The 18,918-nt window shown below is 54.5% G+C and overlaps 1 pseudogene; it reads right to left on the bottom strand.

Moving 5' to 3' along the window:
• Positions 1 to 18,084: 18,084 nt before the first annotated feature.
• LOC119866283 lies at positions 18,085 to 18,189 on the bottom strand (annotated as a pseudogene).
• Positions 18,190 to 18,918: the final 729 nt, after the last annotated feature.

The following is an 18,918-nucleotide window of genomic DNA, read 5'->3' on the forward strand; positions in this document are numbered from 1 at the left end:
GAGCACCTGAGTGTGGATGGTCTGCCCTGGGTATGCAGGACTCAAGGGCTGAGCTGAGCATCCAGTGTGTGCTCCCTTCAAGGGCCTATTTGTGTGGGAAATAGAGACTCATCCTGGAGGCTGTCCTCCATGAGCACTCCATCAGGGAAGGGAGGAGAGGGCAGGGAGCGATGGAACTGCTTCTCCATTACTCCCAGGTTATGCTGAAACAACATCTATCAGTCTCCCTCCTAATATCATGCTGCACACCCAGCCTATGAGGCTTTATACAGAGGGAGAGTGCAGGAGGTGGCCAGGGGGGACACCCCCAGGGAGCAGCTGGCGGAATTCGTGAGCAGAGACATATCAGGGAGGATTCAGGGTGTAGGTGACACCCTGCCTGGAGCCCTAGGGGAACTCTGCTTATGGTTTTCCCTGGAAAAGTGAGCAACCCAGGGAGTGTGGGTCTTAGGGCCCATGTGGGCTGTGTGCAGAAAGGCACACACAAGGTCACAGGGAACAGTGTTCACCCCTCACTGGTGCTGAGCATTCCTGGGGGTGGGGGTCCACGGCTCCCCCCATGCTCCATATCCATAGGCAGGGGCAGGCTTGGCTCCTTGTCAGGTGGCCTGTCAGGTGGAGACACAGGATAGAATGGGCCCCTGGGTGTGGTGGGGGTGGGTCTTGTCCCCATGAGGAGTCACGGGCTGAGCATCCCTCTGAGTGACGCCCTTCCCAGGCTTGAGGGGAGCTGTTGCCCAGGCCCCAACCAGAGCCTCTCATTAGAAAGATGTTTTTGAGTTGCTGCGACTGTTTGGTACTCCCAGGCTGTTGAGGGATGGGTGGAACCAGTCCTGGGAAGGCTCAGGCACGTCCACACAGAGGGCCACTCTGGTAGTGACCTGACTGAGCCCACCCCTGTCTTACTCTAGAAAAGGGCTGGGGCTCCTCTATCACATCCCTTGTGAGATGTAAGCATCCACAAAGTGCCAGGCTCTGAGTGTAGGTGCGGGCTTAGCACCAACATAGTGTCTAGAGACTGAGTTTCAGTCAGGTTCTGCAGCTGTTATTCTGGAACATTCCTGTTACTCATCTGGAGGGCTGGTGACTACAGAATGTTTCGGGTCCCTCATGCGTGATGTCATTTACCTCCTGAACACTCAGGTAACATTATGCCCTTGCATGACAGCAGCCATGACCCTGGATGGCCTGTGAGCAGGGCTTCCTCCTCTCAGCCCCTTGGGTATGGAGAAATAAACTCAAGCTGTACTCCTCTGTGATGTGGGAGGATCTGCTGGGTGGTGGCACAAGCAAAGGGGGAAAATGTTCAGCAGGTAGTTCTGTGTGTGAGTGTATGGGAGAGGGAGGAAGGGAGGCAGCTCAGTCCATCAATTTAAAAAAATGAAGTTGCAGAGGTATTTATGATTAAATATATCTTTTCCCCCAAATCTGTCACCACTCAATGTAGAAGACACCAGAATTAGACACACTGTGGGTGTCTTTGTGGCAGCAAATCACATCTATTCATTGCCAGGAAAGGTTGATTTGAAAGTGGTTTGAAGTTATCCATGCTAAAAATGAACATTTCATGAACAGTAATGTGAGTGAGCGACAGTCTGAGCCACATGCCCACCTCTTGGCTTGGGGTGGGGACATTAAGAACAACACCTCTGAGCCATGTCTAGGGACAATGGTCTTTTCTCCCAAAGGAAATCCAGTAGGAGAGGGAGGAAAACAAAAAGAACAGAGAGCCAGGGTAGGAGCCAGTTATGAAAATCCTTAAGCTGGAAAGTCAGGGAAGATTCTAGAAAGGTTGAACTGCTTGTTGATGTAGATTCATTGAGCTGGAAAAGACAGAGCCATGTGATGCTGCCTGAAATCCCTTTCAGTAAGGGGCCCAGGAGTTAACTTGAAAGAGGAATAAAAAATCATTTCTGCAGCCATACACCTGCCCTCTGTGTCTTCACTAATGGGATTACATATATGGGAAACTCAATGGGATGGCCCCATTCCTTCTTCAGAATTTCTCAGAACACAATTATTAGGCAAGACTAGCTGTTCCCCACAAGAGGGGGTCAGAAGGCCCTGGATTCTGGTAAAATCAGGCTGACTGGGGCTCCTGCCTGATGGGAGTGGTACCCAGGCATCATGCTGTCTTCTAGGCAGAGGTCTGGGGCCATCTCCCACAGGGACGGGTCCCCTGGGGAGCTAGCCCAGGATGCCCCAGCTCTGTCTCCTCTGCCTGCCTGTGGTACCATCTGTCAGGGCACACACCTGTCACAGGGACCCAGCAGGGTCCTTGGCTATCTCCTGCCTGTCCTGTGGCTGCTGCAAGAGAGCTCCACCCTTTTGGGCTTCGGGGTCCTCCCTCGCAGGTTTAGGGGAGCGGAGGGGCCGCTGAAAAGCCCCACAGGTGCCATAGTGGGACCAGGCATGAACCAGCCTCATTCTCTGGAGGTGTCAACACTCAGGATTTTCTTAGAACACAGGTTTGGGTTTGTAGCTCTGGGTGGGGCCTGGAATTGCGAATTTTGATCAGGTGTCTAGTGACGCCAACGCTGCCTGTGCAAGCCCCCCACTCACCCCCCTGGGAGGGGCGAGGCCACGGAAGGGAAGCAGGTCTGCGGGCTCCGGGCTCCTGTCACCCCTGGCCCGCCTGTCTGAAGCCCCGGGGGAGGGCTCCGAGGTCCTGCTGGAGGGACAGGCCTGTGGGATGAGCCCGCGGTGGACTGGGGGTGACCCCCGGGTCGGTCCCGGAGCAGTGGGTGGGTGAGCGACGCCCCCGGGAAGGGGCCATGGGGACGAGCGCTGCACCTGTGACACCTGCCTCCTCTGTGCACACCTGGGGCGGATTGGGGACGTTCTGCCCTGTCTGGGAAGCCAGATGCCGGGGACACGATGCCTTCCCTAGAATGAGCTGATGTCGGTACCACCATGACTGCAGAGCTTGGGGTGCCCGACAGATATCACACCCTCTCCCGACTCTGTCTTTAATTCTTTTTATTTTCCCCTCTTTACTGTAATTTTTGAAGGTGATATTTAAACTTATTATTTTTCCTCCCTCTATCCCACCCCCTTCCCTGGCCCCATATGGACATGGCCAGAGAGCTGCCAGACTGGGAGCAGGTCCAGCTTAGGGACCTGGGGCAGCTGCTGCCCCCACGTGTCCACAGAGCCCAGGCTCCGCCCATTCCCCCAAAGCCCACCCATTGGGCTGCTGTGCTCAGTGCCCAGCCCCAGCCAACCTGGCTGCAGAGGGCAGGGGCCTTTATGCTGACTGGCCAGGCCTCATTGCCCACGCTCTCCTGAGCCCATCAGTGTGTGGGAGTCACGTGCCCTCCCTGAACCGCGGGGACCCCTCCCCTCCCCTGGGGGTGGGGCAGGAGGACAGAGACCAGAGATGCCCCACACAGCCCACCCACTGCTCACCCACCGCTCACCCCAAGGGAGGTGTCCCCTCTGTGTCTTTGATCCCAGGTGCCCTGCCGGGTGATGGCCATGCTCCTGCACTACTTCTTCCTGAGTGCCTTTGCGTGGATGCTGGTGGAAGGGCTACATCTCTACAGCATGGTGATCAAGGTCTTTGGTTCAGAGAACAGCAAGCACCGCTACTACTATGGGATAGGATGGGGTAGGTGGGGGTGGGAGGGGGTAAGAGGGTGGGCGGGGATGGGCAGGGATGGGAGGGGGCAGGTGGTGGTAGGAGGGATGGGATGGGATGGGAGGGGGCAGGTAGGGGTAGGGGAATAGGAGGGGGCATGTGGGGGATCGGCAGGTGAGGGTAGGGGGATGGGATGGGACATGTGGAGATGGGATGGGGTAGAAGGGGGTAGGTGGCTATGTCTTTATCCGTAATCCTTCTTGGCACCCTGGGGGAGAGTAGGAAGGGAACATCGGACAATGGTGGCAAAGACCTCTTGGTTTATTTAACTTTGCTCTTGTCCACACTGAGGAGTTCTGGTGAAATGAGGTCCTGTTTCCTGCCTGAGGGTTAGGCTGTGTAGGTGACACTTAGAGTTCTTGCATTTGCCATAAGGCATCTACCAGACACTAGAGATTTGATACTCGTTTCTGAGTTTCTCTGAATTGATTTAACATTCATGGTTCTCATTGCACATGAAGATAATGTTTTGTGCTTTGAGCTGGCAAATATAATTTCTTAGAAGAGGAAGTGGAGGGAAAATATACACCCCACTTCCAGTTTCTTGCCGTGCATGGCTTCATTAGTCCCCTGGAGGGTGGAAGAGGGAGACGTTGGACTTCAGGGGCAGCTAGAGAGCAAGTGTGTGTGTGGGGGGTGTTGGGGGGTTCCTGAAGAAGGGGCCACCACAGGGATGCTGGTTGGCAAACTGTGTTCTCCCTATCCTGCAGTACAGACTCAACTTTTTATATCTTTTATTGAAATAGAGAACTAGGTGACGGCGATTAAGAGTACACTTATTGGGGGCACCTGGGGGGCTCAGTCAGGTAAGAGTCTGACTTGATTTCATCTCAGGTCATGATCTCAGGGTCATGAAGTTCAGCCCCAGGTTGGGCTCTGTGCTCAGAGTGGAGTCGGCTGGAGATTCTCCCTCTGCCCCTCTCCCCGTGCTCTTACTCTCTCTCAAACAAACAAACAAACAAACAAACAAACCCCACATAAAACCTTAACACTTACCGTGATGCAAACTGAGAACTGTTGAATCATGGCACACCTGAAACAGAACACTTAATTATACCTGAATAAAAAATAGACAAGTGGGAAAGGCTGCACAATTAATTGTCAGGTCAAAAAAAAAATGTGAATCTTCTCTTTTGCAATAGATGTGCTCTTGACAAGGAAGGGACAACAGTTTTTTTTTTTTTTTTTTTTTTTTTTTTTTTTTTTTTTTTTAGCAGTTGGGGCATAGTTATGAAGATGAGGGCTCCCTATTTTCCCTCTCAAGGACTCTTAATAAGTGGTTGCAAACCCACATGTCCGCAGAGACCAGGCAGGACACATACACCTGTGAAACGGCTAGGTGTAGGAGAATAGGCTGTGGGGGGCGGGGGGGCAACACATGACCCACCTGAAAGCATGTGAATTACAAAAAAAAAGAGTTCAGACCATGCTGAGTCCAAGTAAAGCAGTTTGGAGGTCTGGATTCAGCACCCTAGCAGTTTGATTAATGACTCCCGTGTGTAATCAGTCAATCAAACCCCACAGCCTAAATAGACCTGCATAGAGGACATATTCTTTATTTTTTAAAGATTTATTTTCTTCTTAGAGCATGTGTGAGCAAGTGGGGGGAGGGGCCAAGGGAGAGAATTTTCAAGGAAATTTCCTGCTATGTTCAGAGCCTGAGGTGGGGCTCAATCTCACAACTCATGAGATCATGACCTGAGCCTACACCAAGAGTTGGATGTGCAACTGACTGAGCCCCAGGTGACCTGCATAGAGGACATATTCTATAAACCCACGCATTGGCAGGTGACATGCAGATAACACCTTAGGGTTTATTTTGTAAATTCAGAATATTACTTTCTAGAAGACCTCAGGAAACCCCTGCAAATCTGTCCTTCTAAACAAGGTCTGTGGAAAGCACTATTATTTATAGCAACGTGCTCACCATCCTTGGGCTTCCTATGGCTCCCTGTGCACTCCTATAACCACCCTCCACCAGGCCCATTTATTACAGCTGCTGGAATGACTGCAGCTCAGTCTCAGGTGGCTCAGGTGGATGAGAAATTGGATGATGCAGCACCTTCGCGCCAAGCTCAGAAGGGAACCAGGTGATCAATAGAACATGCTGGAACTCCCCAAGGCGAGGAGCTGAACTAGGTGAAAAGCTTCAATGTTCACAGCACCCCAGGATGCAGGTGTCTCGCCATCCTCTCTCCTTGCTGCCCCCTCATCCCACACAAGGGAGGAAGCGGGCTCGACCCCCCACTGGACACGTCCTGCCAGAGACCCCCCCGCCCCAGGCCTTCCTGGGGACAAACCCCATAAGCATCACTAGCTGCCCCAGCGGTCTCCAGAGGACGCTCTATTGCCGTCAGAGGCCATGGACCGGTCACCAGTCTGCGCAGCTGCCATCACCACCGGCCCTGCCCGCCACCCCCCCCCCCCAAGGCAGCCATGAGAGGCCAGGCTCTGAGTCGGGAGCCTGCGGCTAGGACCTGCTGGGGAAACGCAGGACAGCTTTCCCCGAGGAGCCGCGGTCTGTGCGGAAGATGCACCAGGTGCACCCGAGCCTCCGAGGCGGGGATCTGGGGGGGTCTGCTGGGGTCCTGAGGTCAGGGTGAGGGAGGACTCGTCCTGTCTCCGCTGTTGTGTTGAAGGAGGCAGGGCAGTGGTAGGGGGGACCCACGTGTGCAGTGTGGTCGGCGCTCAGGGCCTGGTGAGGGGTCCTGGCATGGGGGCTGGAGGTGCCCGCTCGGGACGCGTCGGAGCCTCCCCGAGGGTGTGACACGGAGCTGGGCAGGGATGGAGATGTGGGACAGAATGCTCCAGAAACGCAGGTGGGTGGGCCTGGTGCGCGCTGGGTGCAAGGCGGGGCCCCGGTCCTGTCCCCAGCTCGGCCTGTGGGAGGACCCGCGTGGAGGAGGCCCAGCCCCGTTCCCGGGGCTCCCTTCCCACGTGGACAGCGGACACGCCCCTGATGCTGAGTGAGCACCAGGTGGGAGAGCTCCCGCTGCTGTCCCGGCCTCCCCGGCACCCAGCCCCGCCAGCCAACGCCTCCTGTGAGCCTCCAGGCCTGAAGGCAGCCCGGCAGGGCCCCGGCGCTGCAGGCCTCGGCTCGGGGCTGGCGGAGCGGCCGGCCAAAGCGCCGAGCGCGAGTCCCCGCCCACCACGCGCCCCACAGCGCCTGGACGCGCACACCTCCGCCCGGGCGGCCTCCTGGAGCGCCTTGCGCCTTGCGAATGCGCATGCCCGGACCGCCCCGCCCCGCCCCGCTCCGCCCCGCCCCCGTGCGTCTGGGGCCGCGGGCCGCGGGCGCGGGGGCGGGGCGTGCACGTTGGCCTGGGGGCGCCTGCCGCGTGCTGTGTGCCCTGGCCCAGCCCCGGGCGGGTCGGTGCAGGCGGCACCTGATGGCGCAGAGGCCCGGGAGGCACTGCTGGGGAGCGGGGCCGGAAGATGCTCTGCGGGTCCCCCTGCCGCTGGCTCAGAGGGGCGGCCGGGAGGGCGGGCGGTCAGGACCCGTCCAGAGAAAACCCGTGGTCAGGAGGTTGCGCCAGCACGCGCATGGCCCGAGCAAGTGCCCGGGCACACCCTGCGCGCTTGGGCCCTGGTGCACACACGGGCCTCACACGTGCAAATCAGAGTCATTCATTCACGCACACCTGCAGAGGCAGAGACGGGGCGACTTGGATCCCGAGTTTCCCTGGAGCTGCACACAGGAACCCAGCCTGCCCGACTTTGGTCTCTCTGCTGCACGAAACCTTTGAACTGAATTAAACACCCTCCAGCCAGTGGAGGCCGGTTTGGGAGAAGGACCCCTGTAATGAGCAGTCACTGCCCCAGGCCGGATGGATGCTGGAGCTGCTGCTTCTGCCTGGGAGGGTCACTGGGCCCAGTTCCCCAGGCTGCCCTGTAGTAAGGATCGAATGCTAATGGGTTTTTGGCTGGGGCTGGTGTGACAAGCATTGAACCCAGGGCACTGTGTACTGGCAGTGGGCATGTTTGTCCTCCGGGCAGAGTGGGCTGCCATGTGCTGTGACCCTAGGTTTGTGATATGGCAGTGTTATTGTCCATTAGCAGGGGTTTCTGACAGAGCTAGTGGGGGCATTAGTTTTTTTCATAATTAGCTATAAATACTATTTATTCGCAGGCAAGTCTAACCTATGAGTCAATTACAAGGGAAGGAAGTCAGGTTTGAGAGAATTGTGTAATACACTTTAAATTATAATTCTGTGGGATCTCATTATTTTTGTCTAGACTAAAAGAAATTCTGTTTTTAAACTACATTTCCTGCTGCCCTTACAAGGAATACTGTTTTGTAAAGACATCTGTCTTATTTATTGAGATTGTTTTTGTTTTGTTGCATCTGGAAGTAAGCAGCACCCTCGGGGCCTTCTAGGTGACTCTGGGAGTCTCAGTGTTTGTTCTGGAGGGCGATTCTGGAAGGAGAGGACATCTGTCCTGGATCAGTAACACCTTTCATCAGTGTTACTGTCATTGTCATGTTGCCATCGTCATCATCACAGTCCCCATCATTACTGCTATCACTATCTTCCTAATCAGTGTTGGCACATCACCAGCACTGTCACAGCCATCACTGAAGTGGTGCTTACCATGGCCCAGGCACTGCTCTAAGTGCTTCAGTGTATTTTTCCTTTGTGGTCATCATTGGTCCATAAGATAATGTCCCTGCCATCCCCATTTTTTAAAATTTAAATTCAGTTAGCTAATATATATTATTAGTTTCAGATGTAGATTTAAGGAATTCATCAGTTGTGTATAACTCCCAGTGCTAATCACATCACATGCCCTCCCAATGCCCATCATCTAGTTACCCCATCCCCCTACTTCCTTCCCGTCAGGCAACCCTCAGTTTGTTTTCCAGAATCAAGGGTCTCTCGTGGATTGTCTCCCTCACTGAATTTTCCTATTCAGTTTTGCATCTCTTCCTTTGCCGTCCCCTTTGAATGAAGAAGTTGAGGCAAGAGAGGTTAAAAGGGTCACCCCATGTTGCATAGCTCACTCTGTAGTGAGCTGCAGAACCTAGACACATGCCCACAGCTTGGCCCCAAGTCCTTGTGCTTTGCCATTCTCTGATGCACAGCACACCCCTGATCTCCATGGATAACCCTGGTCCTTGTCACTAGGGTTCTGTCGTCACCTGGCTATCCCTAGAATGCCACCTCCCACCCCCAGGCCTTTGTCAACACACTCATCCTTCAGGCTCCCTTCCTGTTCACCTCATGAAGCTCCTTCTAGCATCTCTCTCCAGCAGCTCACAGCACTGCTGCTGTCTCATCTTGACATGAACCACCTGAAGCACAGTCCTGAAGATCCAGGAGATGAGTCTCCAGCTGGATAGACTTTCTCAGTTGAGTGTCCTGAGCATCTCTCTAGGACAACTGGAGACAGCCTGTTTTGGTCCCGCAGTGGCCCTGACAGTGGGCTTTAAGCCACAGGAGGTGTCTATCACCTGAAATTCCTGGTCTCTCAATGTCCACGGCATAGCTCACAGAAACTACATGGCTGTGATGATCAAGATAGAGTCACAAGGGAGCCAGCAATAACTCTCTTTATATTGTGAAAATAAAACTAATTATTTTGTGGAATAAAACAACTAGTAATTTATGTTCAGTAGTAGTACTTAGATGGTTTCCTTTTTGTTTTTTGAAAAGATAGGTAAAACATTTTTTTCTAATAGACAGGATAATACAGTACATGGTATTTCATAACCAGCTTCTTCCACTGAATGATGCCAAAATAGTTCATGCTCTTACCCTTCCACCTGTACTTTGTGACATGGAGCTCTCACGCCTGATCCCAGGAAGCCTTTCCATCTGTCCTCATCACTGCTCAAAGGGATAAGACCCTGCCCCATCTCCCTTTTCCCATCTGAATCCCACTGTTTCTTGGTCATCAGGTCCTGATCTGCCTCTTCCAGGAGACATGCTCACCTGTTCTCTGAGGTCCCACTCCTCACGTTGGTCATAGCATGTAAGTGACCTGCTGCCTTGTTGTACATTTCTTTAGAAACCACTCACTCTGGACCCCGGTCTGAGTGTTAGGGACCCAGGAACATGCCAAACTGACCTTTCCTGAGCACTTAAAGGCACAAGGCATTTACCTGTCTGATCGCCTTCATCCTATAGCAGTCCTGTGAGGTCTGCTCTATTATATCTCTGGCTTAGAGAACATGAGGTGGAGGTTTGCATGCAGCAAGTGAAGAAACCAGGTTTCACCCCAGGCCAACTAAATCCAGACCAGAGCCCCTAATCCTTGTGCTGGTCCACAGTCTCTGCCTGTAAGGAGATCATCTTGTATCAGAGACTCCTTCACTTGCCTGTCCTGTGTCTGGAGACTGTCCAGGCAGATCCCTGAATGTTGGCTGCAGCTAGAACTCTGAAGTCCAGGGCTAGATTGGCCTCTGCAAAGCTGGATTCAGACGCAGTGGTACTGTCGGGCCTGACCTCTTTTTCTGTGTCACTGTCTCATTTCCTGTCTGGAATCAGCTCCATTTGTCAGACTCCCTTCAGGGTTGCAGAGTGGCTGCAGTGTCTCCAGACCTCGCACTCTGTTAGCTTCAGGCCCAAGGAAGTCTCCTGCCTCTGTGCTGGATTTGCTCCAGAAAAGGTGAGAGGCAGTGTGGGTGTCCCTTAGCATAGAGGCTGTAGGAGCCGGTGTGTCATTTGCCACATCTCTTTTTGTGCCTGCACAGTGAGCAGCAGTCTTTCAAATAGACACTGCCTCATCAGCCTGGGTTGTGGAGTGGTGATGATATGGATCAATCCACAGCCAAGAAGAAATGGACATGAAGCATGAGGAAGAAGCCCCTGTTTTGTAAACTACTGAGATCTGAGGTTATTTGTTGCTGCTTTATAAACTAGCACTTGCAGACTCCACCAGCCCTAGAAACATAATGTGTATCTGCGGAATGTTTCAATCTGGGCCTCGGTCTTGTTTTTCCCACAAAGCTGGGTCCACATGGGGCTCTAGTAACTACGTGCTGACTCCTGGGTGCCTGTCAGCTGTTCACGTCACTCCTGTTTGCCTGGTCTCGGGGCGGGCTGCTTCCTGCTGGCTCCCACCTGAAGTGCCCGTGAGGCCCTGGCACGTATCAGGGGCCCAGTAAGCTCCAGCTCATCCCCCTGAAGGGTCGGGCTGAGTCTGGCTCTGATCAGCTCCCCTCGGGGCCTCTGAGCTTGGCATGTGGTGAGATCTGCCCTGGAGAAACTCACGGGGGAGCGGGCCTCACGTGGACACAGCAAGGAAACAAATGCCCCTCATCCGGTCTCAGATTCTGTCTCTGCAGTTCTGCAAGAAATCAGGTGCTGGCTGCTGGAATGTTCCCTGAGGTCAGAAAGGGCCTGGCTGCAGGTGAGCCCTTTGCTCAGCTGCAGACCCATCTGGAGTCCCATGGGGCAGGAGACCTATCCCTCAAGAACTGTGTCCTCCTCCCCTGGGAAGCTGTCCTGCGGGAGGCCCGAGTCATCAGCGAGAGCTCCCTGCCACCCAGTGTGGTCCCTGTACCGTCCACCCTCCTCTGCGGGCCTTTGCTTCTGGAGATCAGGTCAATAAATATATTCTCACCTGTGCAGCATCTGTATTTGGGTCTTGCTCAGGGGGGCCTGTGAGTCTCCAGATTAGGCAGGGATGGGGCTGACACCGTGAGGCCTGGGAAGGGGGGTGTCCTGGGGAAGCACTTGCTGAGAAGGATGCTTCTGCCAGAGGAGCCCATGTGGGAGCTCCCTCATGTGGGAGGTTGGGGGTGGCTCAACTGCTCTGCGGGTCCGAGTCTGTTTGCTTAGAATTAACAACCATAAACCACACCTGCCACACCTCATACTTGCCAGTTTTGGTGGATTTGCTGCTGATTTCTGTGCTAGAAGTTGCCAGGCCTGGGGAGAAGCCTCATCTGATGAGCAAAATTTCCCAAGTGGGACAACTTCACACAACTGATGAGTCCACTCTGGGGCTAGCGGAGGTGTCTGTGATTTCATGAAGGCAATATTGCCCTTTCAGGGCCACCTGTGGGCTCATCCGTGGTTGAAAAGCTGGCCTGGCTCAGGGATTCAGTTCCATTGAGGCTGTGAGACAATGACGTCCATTCGTGCCTACCCCCCCCTCCTCTGCCTCCGCCCCCAGTGGCTTCATTCTGCTGCCATGTGTGGGAGGACAGGTGCAGGTGGAGTCCTGTCCCTTGAATCGTCAGCTTTCACAGTAATGGTGGGCCTGGCTGGGCCTTGTGTATGACGCCAACACAGAAAAATTCTGTCGACATTCGGGGAAAATTAAAATGAAATCTGGATTACAACACACTGGATTAGGACATTAAACGTCTTTTGTAGGTGTGACAGTGTGATTCTGTCTGTAGGGAAAACACTGCTCCCTTGTTCTGCGTGTAGTAAATAATAACAAAAAAGAAAACCCCTTCCTTCCCTCAAAGACTCCTGTGGGTCATTCATCCTCAGAAGTGGAATGAAGATATAGTTGGTTCAAACACACGATAACTGCAGGCATCTTACCTCATGCTCGCACACCCCGACTCCCAGCACAGGGTGGGCGGCGCGGCTCGGAATAGCTGGGGTGATCTGCGTCTGTGATGGCCCTCCTCTCCTTCAGCCCTGTCCGTTCCTTGTAACGGGAACCAGCCCATCTGGGGAAAAGGTCGGAGGTGCAGGGTCGAGTGTATGGCAGGTTGCGTGCTCCCCTCATCTTCATCCCTTGTGCGTCCTACCTGGGCCTGGACTTTGAGTTGGCACATGTGTGGTGCTTGGACCAGGACACGGAGTCTGAAGGGGTGGGGCCGGCTCCCTGCTTCGGACAGAAGAGCCACTGATGTTTCCTGGACCCACACACGTGCCCGCTCTTGTCAGGAGAAGGACATACCTGGGCTCGCTCGCCGGTCCCAGGGGACAGGAGACTCGTGGCACGGAGACTCCGGAGCAGGTTCAGACCAGGCCAGGCCAGAGGCAGCCCGCCGCTGTCTTGGGTGTGAGGTGAGATCTGTGTGTGCCGCCCGACCTGTGAGGACACGTGGCTGCTGGCTTAGGCCTCTGGTTGAGGGTGATTTGTTACCCAGCATTCTGTGGCAACAGCTGAGCAACAACGTTCCCCCTCACGGTCTGGGCACCCAGGAATACATGGGCGTGCCTGTCCTGCAAGGACCTGGGCCCCTCATCCCACTGAGACAGCAACTCTGAGACAGTCGGTGGAGCCTCGTGTCTGCTGCATTCCCCAGGACACCAGCCATGCAGGGGCTACCCTGCTTTTCAGACGCTTAATTTACGAGTCCTGTAATAAACACATCATTATTGCTTATGAAGGTTTTGTGACTGTGTTATAGGAAAGACCTTGTGTGCTCAGGAGTTGGTGGGAAAGAATAGTCTCCAGCCCAGGCTCCTGAACAGTAATGTGCGATGCATGTCCTCCGTGAGGGATCAGGGTATAGCGAGCTTTCTGGTCAGATGCAGGGCATACCCAGAAAACCGTCCTCAGTGGGATGATCTGATCAAGCTGGTGACACGTCAGACGTGTGAGAAGTCACCCCGCTTCTGGAGAAGAGACTCCTAATCCTCACCACCAGCTCTGAACTGATTCGGGGACCCCTGAGGCAGCAGAGCCTGTGGCAGGTTGTAAGGAGCTGGCAAAAATGCTTTGTGCTTATCCGATCATCATAGGAAGGAAGCAGCACAATCTCCTAAGGGGATCAGGAGTCATCACGTCCCCTCAAAGGGGCGGTGAGAGGCAGGGCCTCCAGGCCACGGAGGGGACAGGCAGGACTGGGCTGTGAGTGCTGCCTGCGGCCCCAGGCCCACACATGGCGCGTGAGGGAGGAGGCTAGAGGACTTCGGAGGGATTCACAAGTATTCTGTCCCCCTCCCCTGACACAGCCGGCCAGGAGTGTGCCCTGCTGCCCCTGACACTGGGCGGAGGCACGATGTGTTTGGGCCCATTGCAGAAGGATGTCACCACATCTAGGAAAACACCCTCTGATGAGCCGTGAAAGGAGCCTGCCCGCCGCGCACTGGTCCAAGAGGTCAGGAGACGTGCAGAGCTGACCCCGGGCCTTCGGGCTACGGAGGTGCTCACCTTGATCACCAGGGGCCTCACCTGGCTTAGCCACGTCCATCCCACCCACCTCACCGGGGTGCGCCCTGCTGAGCTCCCTGAGAGCATCAGGCTGTGCCCCTCCAGCTATGACTTCTCTGCGGCCACGGCCTGGAGGGCCACCTGCCCTCAGCTCAGAGCTCCTGCCTTCAGGATGATGAGCTGTCAGGGCTGAGCCGGAGATGGCCTCCTCTGGAAGCCTGGACCGGCTGCCCCCTGCCAGGGAGAAAGCCCTGAGTGACAGCTCTCCAGCATGAGACACGTGGACTAAGCCTCCCGCATGAGATGAAACCAGTCACCCTTCCAGAGGCTTTTCTCCTGAGGGTAGGCACTCGGCAAAGTCCACAGGGGCACGAACCGGATGTGCGACCAATGGGTTTGCTCATCCGACCTGCAGAGGCTCAGGCCCGGCAGACCCTCCAGCTGTCCACACTGCAGAGGCCGAGCCCCCAGCAGCCTGTTCCCGGCTGGAAGGGCTGTTGGCCGGTGGAAGATATCAGTGCCCCCCACCAGTCGTGGGGGAAAGGCGCGGCTCAGGCAGGCCCGGGTGCCGCGGCGGGGCCCTCCCCGCTCAGCGTCTCCCGAGAGCTCAGCGGCCGGAACGCCCGGGCCCAGCGCAGGCTTCTTCAGTTCACGCAGGCTGGACTTTGGCACTCGCTGTTCTGGGAAAAGCCCTGAATCTTCCATGTTGCCTCTGTTCTCTATTTCTCGCAGCTCTGTTGAGTTACCGCGGACAGAAAACAAAGCTCATGCTGATAACTCGGTGTGAAACCATCACCGCAGCCAGCAGGATGAGCATCGTCATCACCTCCATCTTCCCTTGTTCCCTTTTCTGCCCCTGCCCGCTGCCTGGCGACGAGCGCTCTGTGTGCCGTCGCTATTACACATTTCCACTTCCTAGGATTTCTTTTTGAATAAACAGAAGCCTGCGATCTGTCCTCACTTGGGCTTCTTTTCCTCGAAATAATGGTTGTGGCCTCATCCATGTAGTTGTGTGTCAGTGGTTCACCCTTCCCGTGGCTGTGCAAGTCCGCACATGGACGCGCCGCAGCCTGTAGATCTGTGCAGCTGTGGGTGGATGTTCAGTCATTTCCGGTGTGGCTCGTTACGAACGAAGCTGCCGTGCACATCTGTGGACCTGGTTTTATTTAGGCGTTTGCTTTCATTTTCCTTGGGTGAGAATCTAGGGGCGAGTTGGCTGGGTCGCGTGGACGTGTGTACCTGTTCGACGGGCCACCAGTACTTTTCTGGAATCGTACCGTCTCTCAGGATCACTAGCAGGGCATGAGAGCTCCGGGCAGCTCACGGCACGGCAGCACCCTGTATCGTGGGTCGGAAGTGTTGGCCATTCTCGTAGGTACGCAGTGGTACTTCTACATGCTGTCTGACGTACCAACTACGTACCACACATTGACTTATTGGAGCCTACAACTCAATGGTTTTTAGTAAATTCCATCCAATTGTGGAACATTTCATCTGTGGTCTACTTTTGCGGTATTTTTGTATAAGGTACGGGGTTTCTGGTCGATGTTTGATCTTTTAGGTGACTGTCCAGTCTTTCCAACACCATTAGTTCTAATGACTAGACTCGTTCTGCTGACGTACCCTCAACTTTGTGAAAAGTCAGTTTCCATAGTGTTACGGGTCTCCTTCTGGATTGAATCTTTTGTTCCCTCATGTTTCTGCTTTTTGTCAATACATACTCCGTTGATTACTGGGACGTTATATGAATTACTAAAATTGGGTAGGGCATTCCCCCAGTTCTTTTTCTCCCTCAAAATCATTGTGACTCTTCTACTTCATTTGCCTTTTCATAGGAGTTTTGGAATCAGCTTGTCACTCCCTCCCCGTGGATCCTGCGAGAATTGTATTGTATTGTATTACACGCTTAGACTGTTTGGGAAGAAGAGATCACTACGCCTGATCCTTAAATCCATGAGGGTGGTATATCCCTCCATTTGTTTAGACCTTCTTTGACTTGTGCCATCGATGAGGTCGGTGTTCAGAATACAGACCCTGTGCGTGTTTTAGGGCCTACTGTGATCGTACTTTGTGGTTCACGTTTTCACTCCTTGTGTATGTTGAGGCTCTTGGATACCAAGAGAGGCAAAAAGGAAACTTACTCCTGAACTGGTTGTACTTGAAGTTCTGGCTCTCTTCCCCTCCATCCTGTACTGTGGACCTCCCGGACTTTTCAGAGAGCTGCTTGGCGCACTTCAGTCCAGGCTTGTAGGTGCATTTCCTGGGAGAAGCAAGGGGCGTGTGTTTACACCATCTAGCCCAGACAGCAGAGTTTTGTAAGGCGCTGTGGCTGACCCCTCCAGCTATCCGGAGAAATCCACTCCCCCCTGCCTTCAGACACCCAGTGGGACTACATTTCCCAGTCTCCCTAGCATTCACATGTTCCTGTGACCCTGTTATGTCCAGTGGTTCGTGAGCAGAAGGGATGGGCCCCCGTCCAGGACTGGACCCTGGAGTCTCCTGCCCACATTCTGAGTGAGGTGCTGATGTCCTTAGCAGCCTCAAGCTGGTGCCGGACAGGCAGCCAGAACTCAGGGTCCCTGGCTGACTGCGGAGGAGAATCATCCAGTCAAGCTAACCATCCATCCTGCACAGTTGCACGGAAGTAACACACTTTGTGTGCTTTACGTTGTGGAAGGTCGCAGGTCTGTGGTCGGTCCATGTCAGCATCACCTGACATGGAGGTTGGATAGGTTTTCACCCACAAAGAACAGAGCACCGGGGGCCTGGCCAGAGAAAGCAGAAAGGACAGAGCGTGAGGGAGGGGTAGTCACGGCATCTCCCCCAAGGTGGTGGAGGTGCGGGGGAAGAGGGGATTTGCGGAGGCGAGCACAGGGGGTCTGTGGCTGCCTCCAAGCAGGCTTTGCAGAGCCCGCCTCCGTACCCTCCCAGAGCTCCTCCTGGGGCTCCTTTGTCTGAGCAGTCTCTGCCTACCGTGCACCCCAGCCCCGTGTCCCTTCACGCTCACACCCCACGTTGCATGGATGGCTTGGGTGACGTCAGATGTGACCCGGGACCTCAGCCTGAGGCAGGAGCCATAGCCACGCTGGCTCATCGTTAGATGGGGGGCGGCCCTTGGGATCTGGCAGGAGGCCTGTGTGAGTCTGTCCACAAATGGAGAACCCTGAGCGTTCGACACACAACGCCTCCTGTCTCTTGTCCTTGGACAGAATTGACCTCGTAGGCCCAAACCAGGAACAGGTGCTTGGGGACGAGATCCCACTCTGGGTGCAGATCTAGGGGGCTGTGCACAGGGAAGCCTATCTGGGGAGGGATGGAGGGAAACAGAGTGTGTCTCAGTTGATAGAAGATCCACAGTCTGCCAGGCAGCCCGGACCTTGAGTCCACAGACTCGGGTGAGCCCAGATGCACATTTCTCTATTTAACGTAACTGGAGCCAGTGTTAGGACTGATGCGAAAAACGTAATTGAGCAGATTTTAAGGAAATTCAGGGCAGATCCAAGTAACGCGCCATAGGGTGTAGTGGGAGCTTTGCAAAACAATCCCCGAGCACCACGCATACAGCCGTGACTCTCGACTGGAGTCTGGGTGCTTGGGCAGCAACTTCTGCTGTGCCTCCCCTGTTGGAGCCCAAGGAGGGCATGCTGCCAAGGCCCCATCCTCGTGCTGCCCCTGCTGAGAGGAGAGTTGACACGCGTATGGGGTGGAGCCGGGGGACCGAGGGGCCTCATCCCTGCAGCCCGAGAACCCTCCCTGGGCCCCCTGTCCTGACTCCCTCCTAAACCCCACCGCTAGGTCAGGATGGTCGCCGTGGCAGGGAAGGTGTAGGGGGAGCTTTCCAGAGCCTCTCTCAGCCCCAGGATGGAAATGGCAGCCTGGTGACAAGGTCATAGGTGTCACCGTGCACAGCGCACATGCCGCCGCCAGGGTCATGCTGAAGGGTGAGCGTGTGACCTGAGGTCCCTCACTGCATCTCAGTGTAGGGTATCAAAACCCTGGGGAATCCTGTGGGGCCAACTCCAGACCGTCCAGTGCATTTTGGGACAGAGTTCGATGGCACATTCTGCAGAAACCAGGTGGTCCTGCAGATCCGTGGTATCTCTACACAGTGATCTCAGCGGGCAGGAGGTGAGGTGTCATTTCCAGGATGGTCCCACTCAGGTGTAACGAGGGTTGTATATATTCGTGCACCGTGTGTGTGCTCTCTTTCTCGTGAAGCATAATTAGCACACGTGTGTTACTGTGAAGTGTACAACAGATTCAGCAGTTCTGTGCATTACTAGCACAGGTGGGTGTCATTGCCCCGTCACCAGACAACGTTCTTAGACTCTTAACTGACTGTAGTCCCTGTGCTGTGCGCTCTGCCTCCGTGACCGAGAACTGGGGAGCGCCTTGGGAATGTGCGTGTCATCCTTGAGCAAGGGCCGTGCTAATCCTCTGTACGGTTCCAGGTCGCTAGCTGAGCTTTTATCTAAGACCTCGTAGAAATAAGGGAAAGATGTGGTGTGACCTGGTAACGGTGATTGGGTTCTGATGGTGGGACTGAGGGTGGTTCCATGTCTTCTTTGACCCCCTGCGTCTCTCAGGCTCCTCTCCTGTGCCATCAATATGCATTGCTTATGCAGCTAAGCAAACGGGAAGCTTTAACAATTGGCTTGGCCTGCTGGCACCTTCCTCGCTGGGCACACGTCTTGGTGAGAGTGGCCCCCGCACATCCCCATCTTGGTGAGATGCATGTGCGGTATCTCCCACTGGCACCACGGTCCCATGATGGTGATCCCCATAGTGGGCAGACCGGACAACCGTCGTCTACACCCGAGGTGACTTTCCACTGGTCTTGTCTGTGCACCAGTCTGCCTCACGTTTTCATCCCCGGACGAAAGTAATCTCCGAGTGAATTGCCCCAGATAATTTATACTTCCCCTGTGAATAAATTAATTCCCTTTGGATGAATTATTTCCCCGCAGGAGAATTATTATTATTTATTATTTTAGAACTGACAGATATTCAGAATCAGGTTCCCAATTATCAATGACTGACAGAGGGGCAGGGATGAGTAGAGGTACCCTATCCAGGAGCATGAATTCAAAGACTACCTGCCCCTTTCCCCAACATGTAAACTCCTTAAGCACAAGCACCCCCAGAGTAGCCCCTGTGGCTCATTTCTGTAGGCCATCCGTGAAGCAGGACCTCATGGACTTACAGAAACG

This window comes from Canis lupus, chromosome 26 (genome assembly GCF_011100685.1).
Source record: "Canis lupus familiaris isolate Mischka breed German Shepherd chromosome 26, alternate assembly UU_Cfam_GSD_1.0, whole genome shotgun sequence".
NCBI classification, from domain to species: Eukaryota; Metazoa; Chordata; class Mammalia; order Carnivora; family Canidae; genus Canis; species Canis lupus.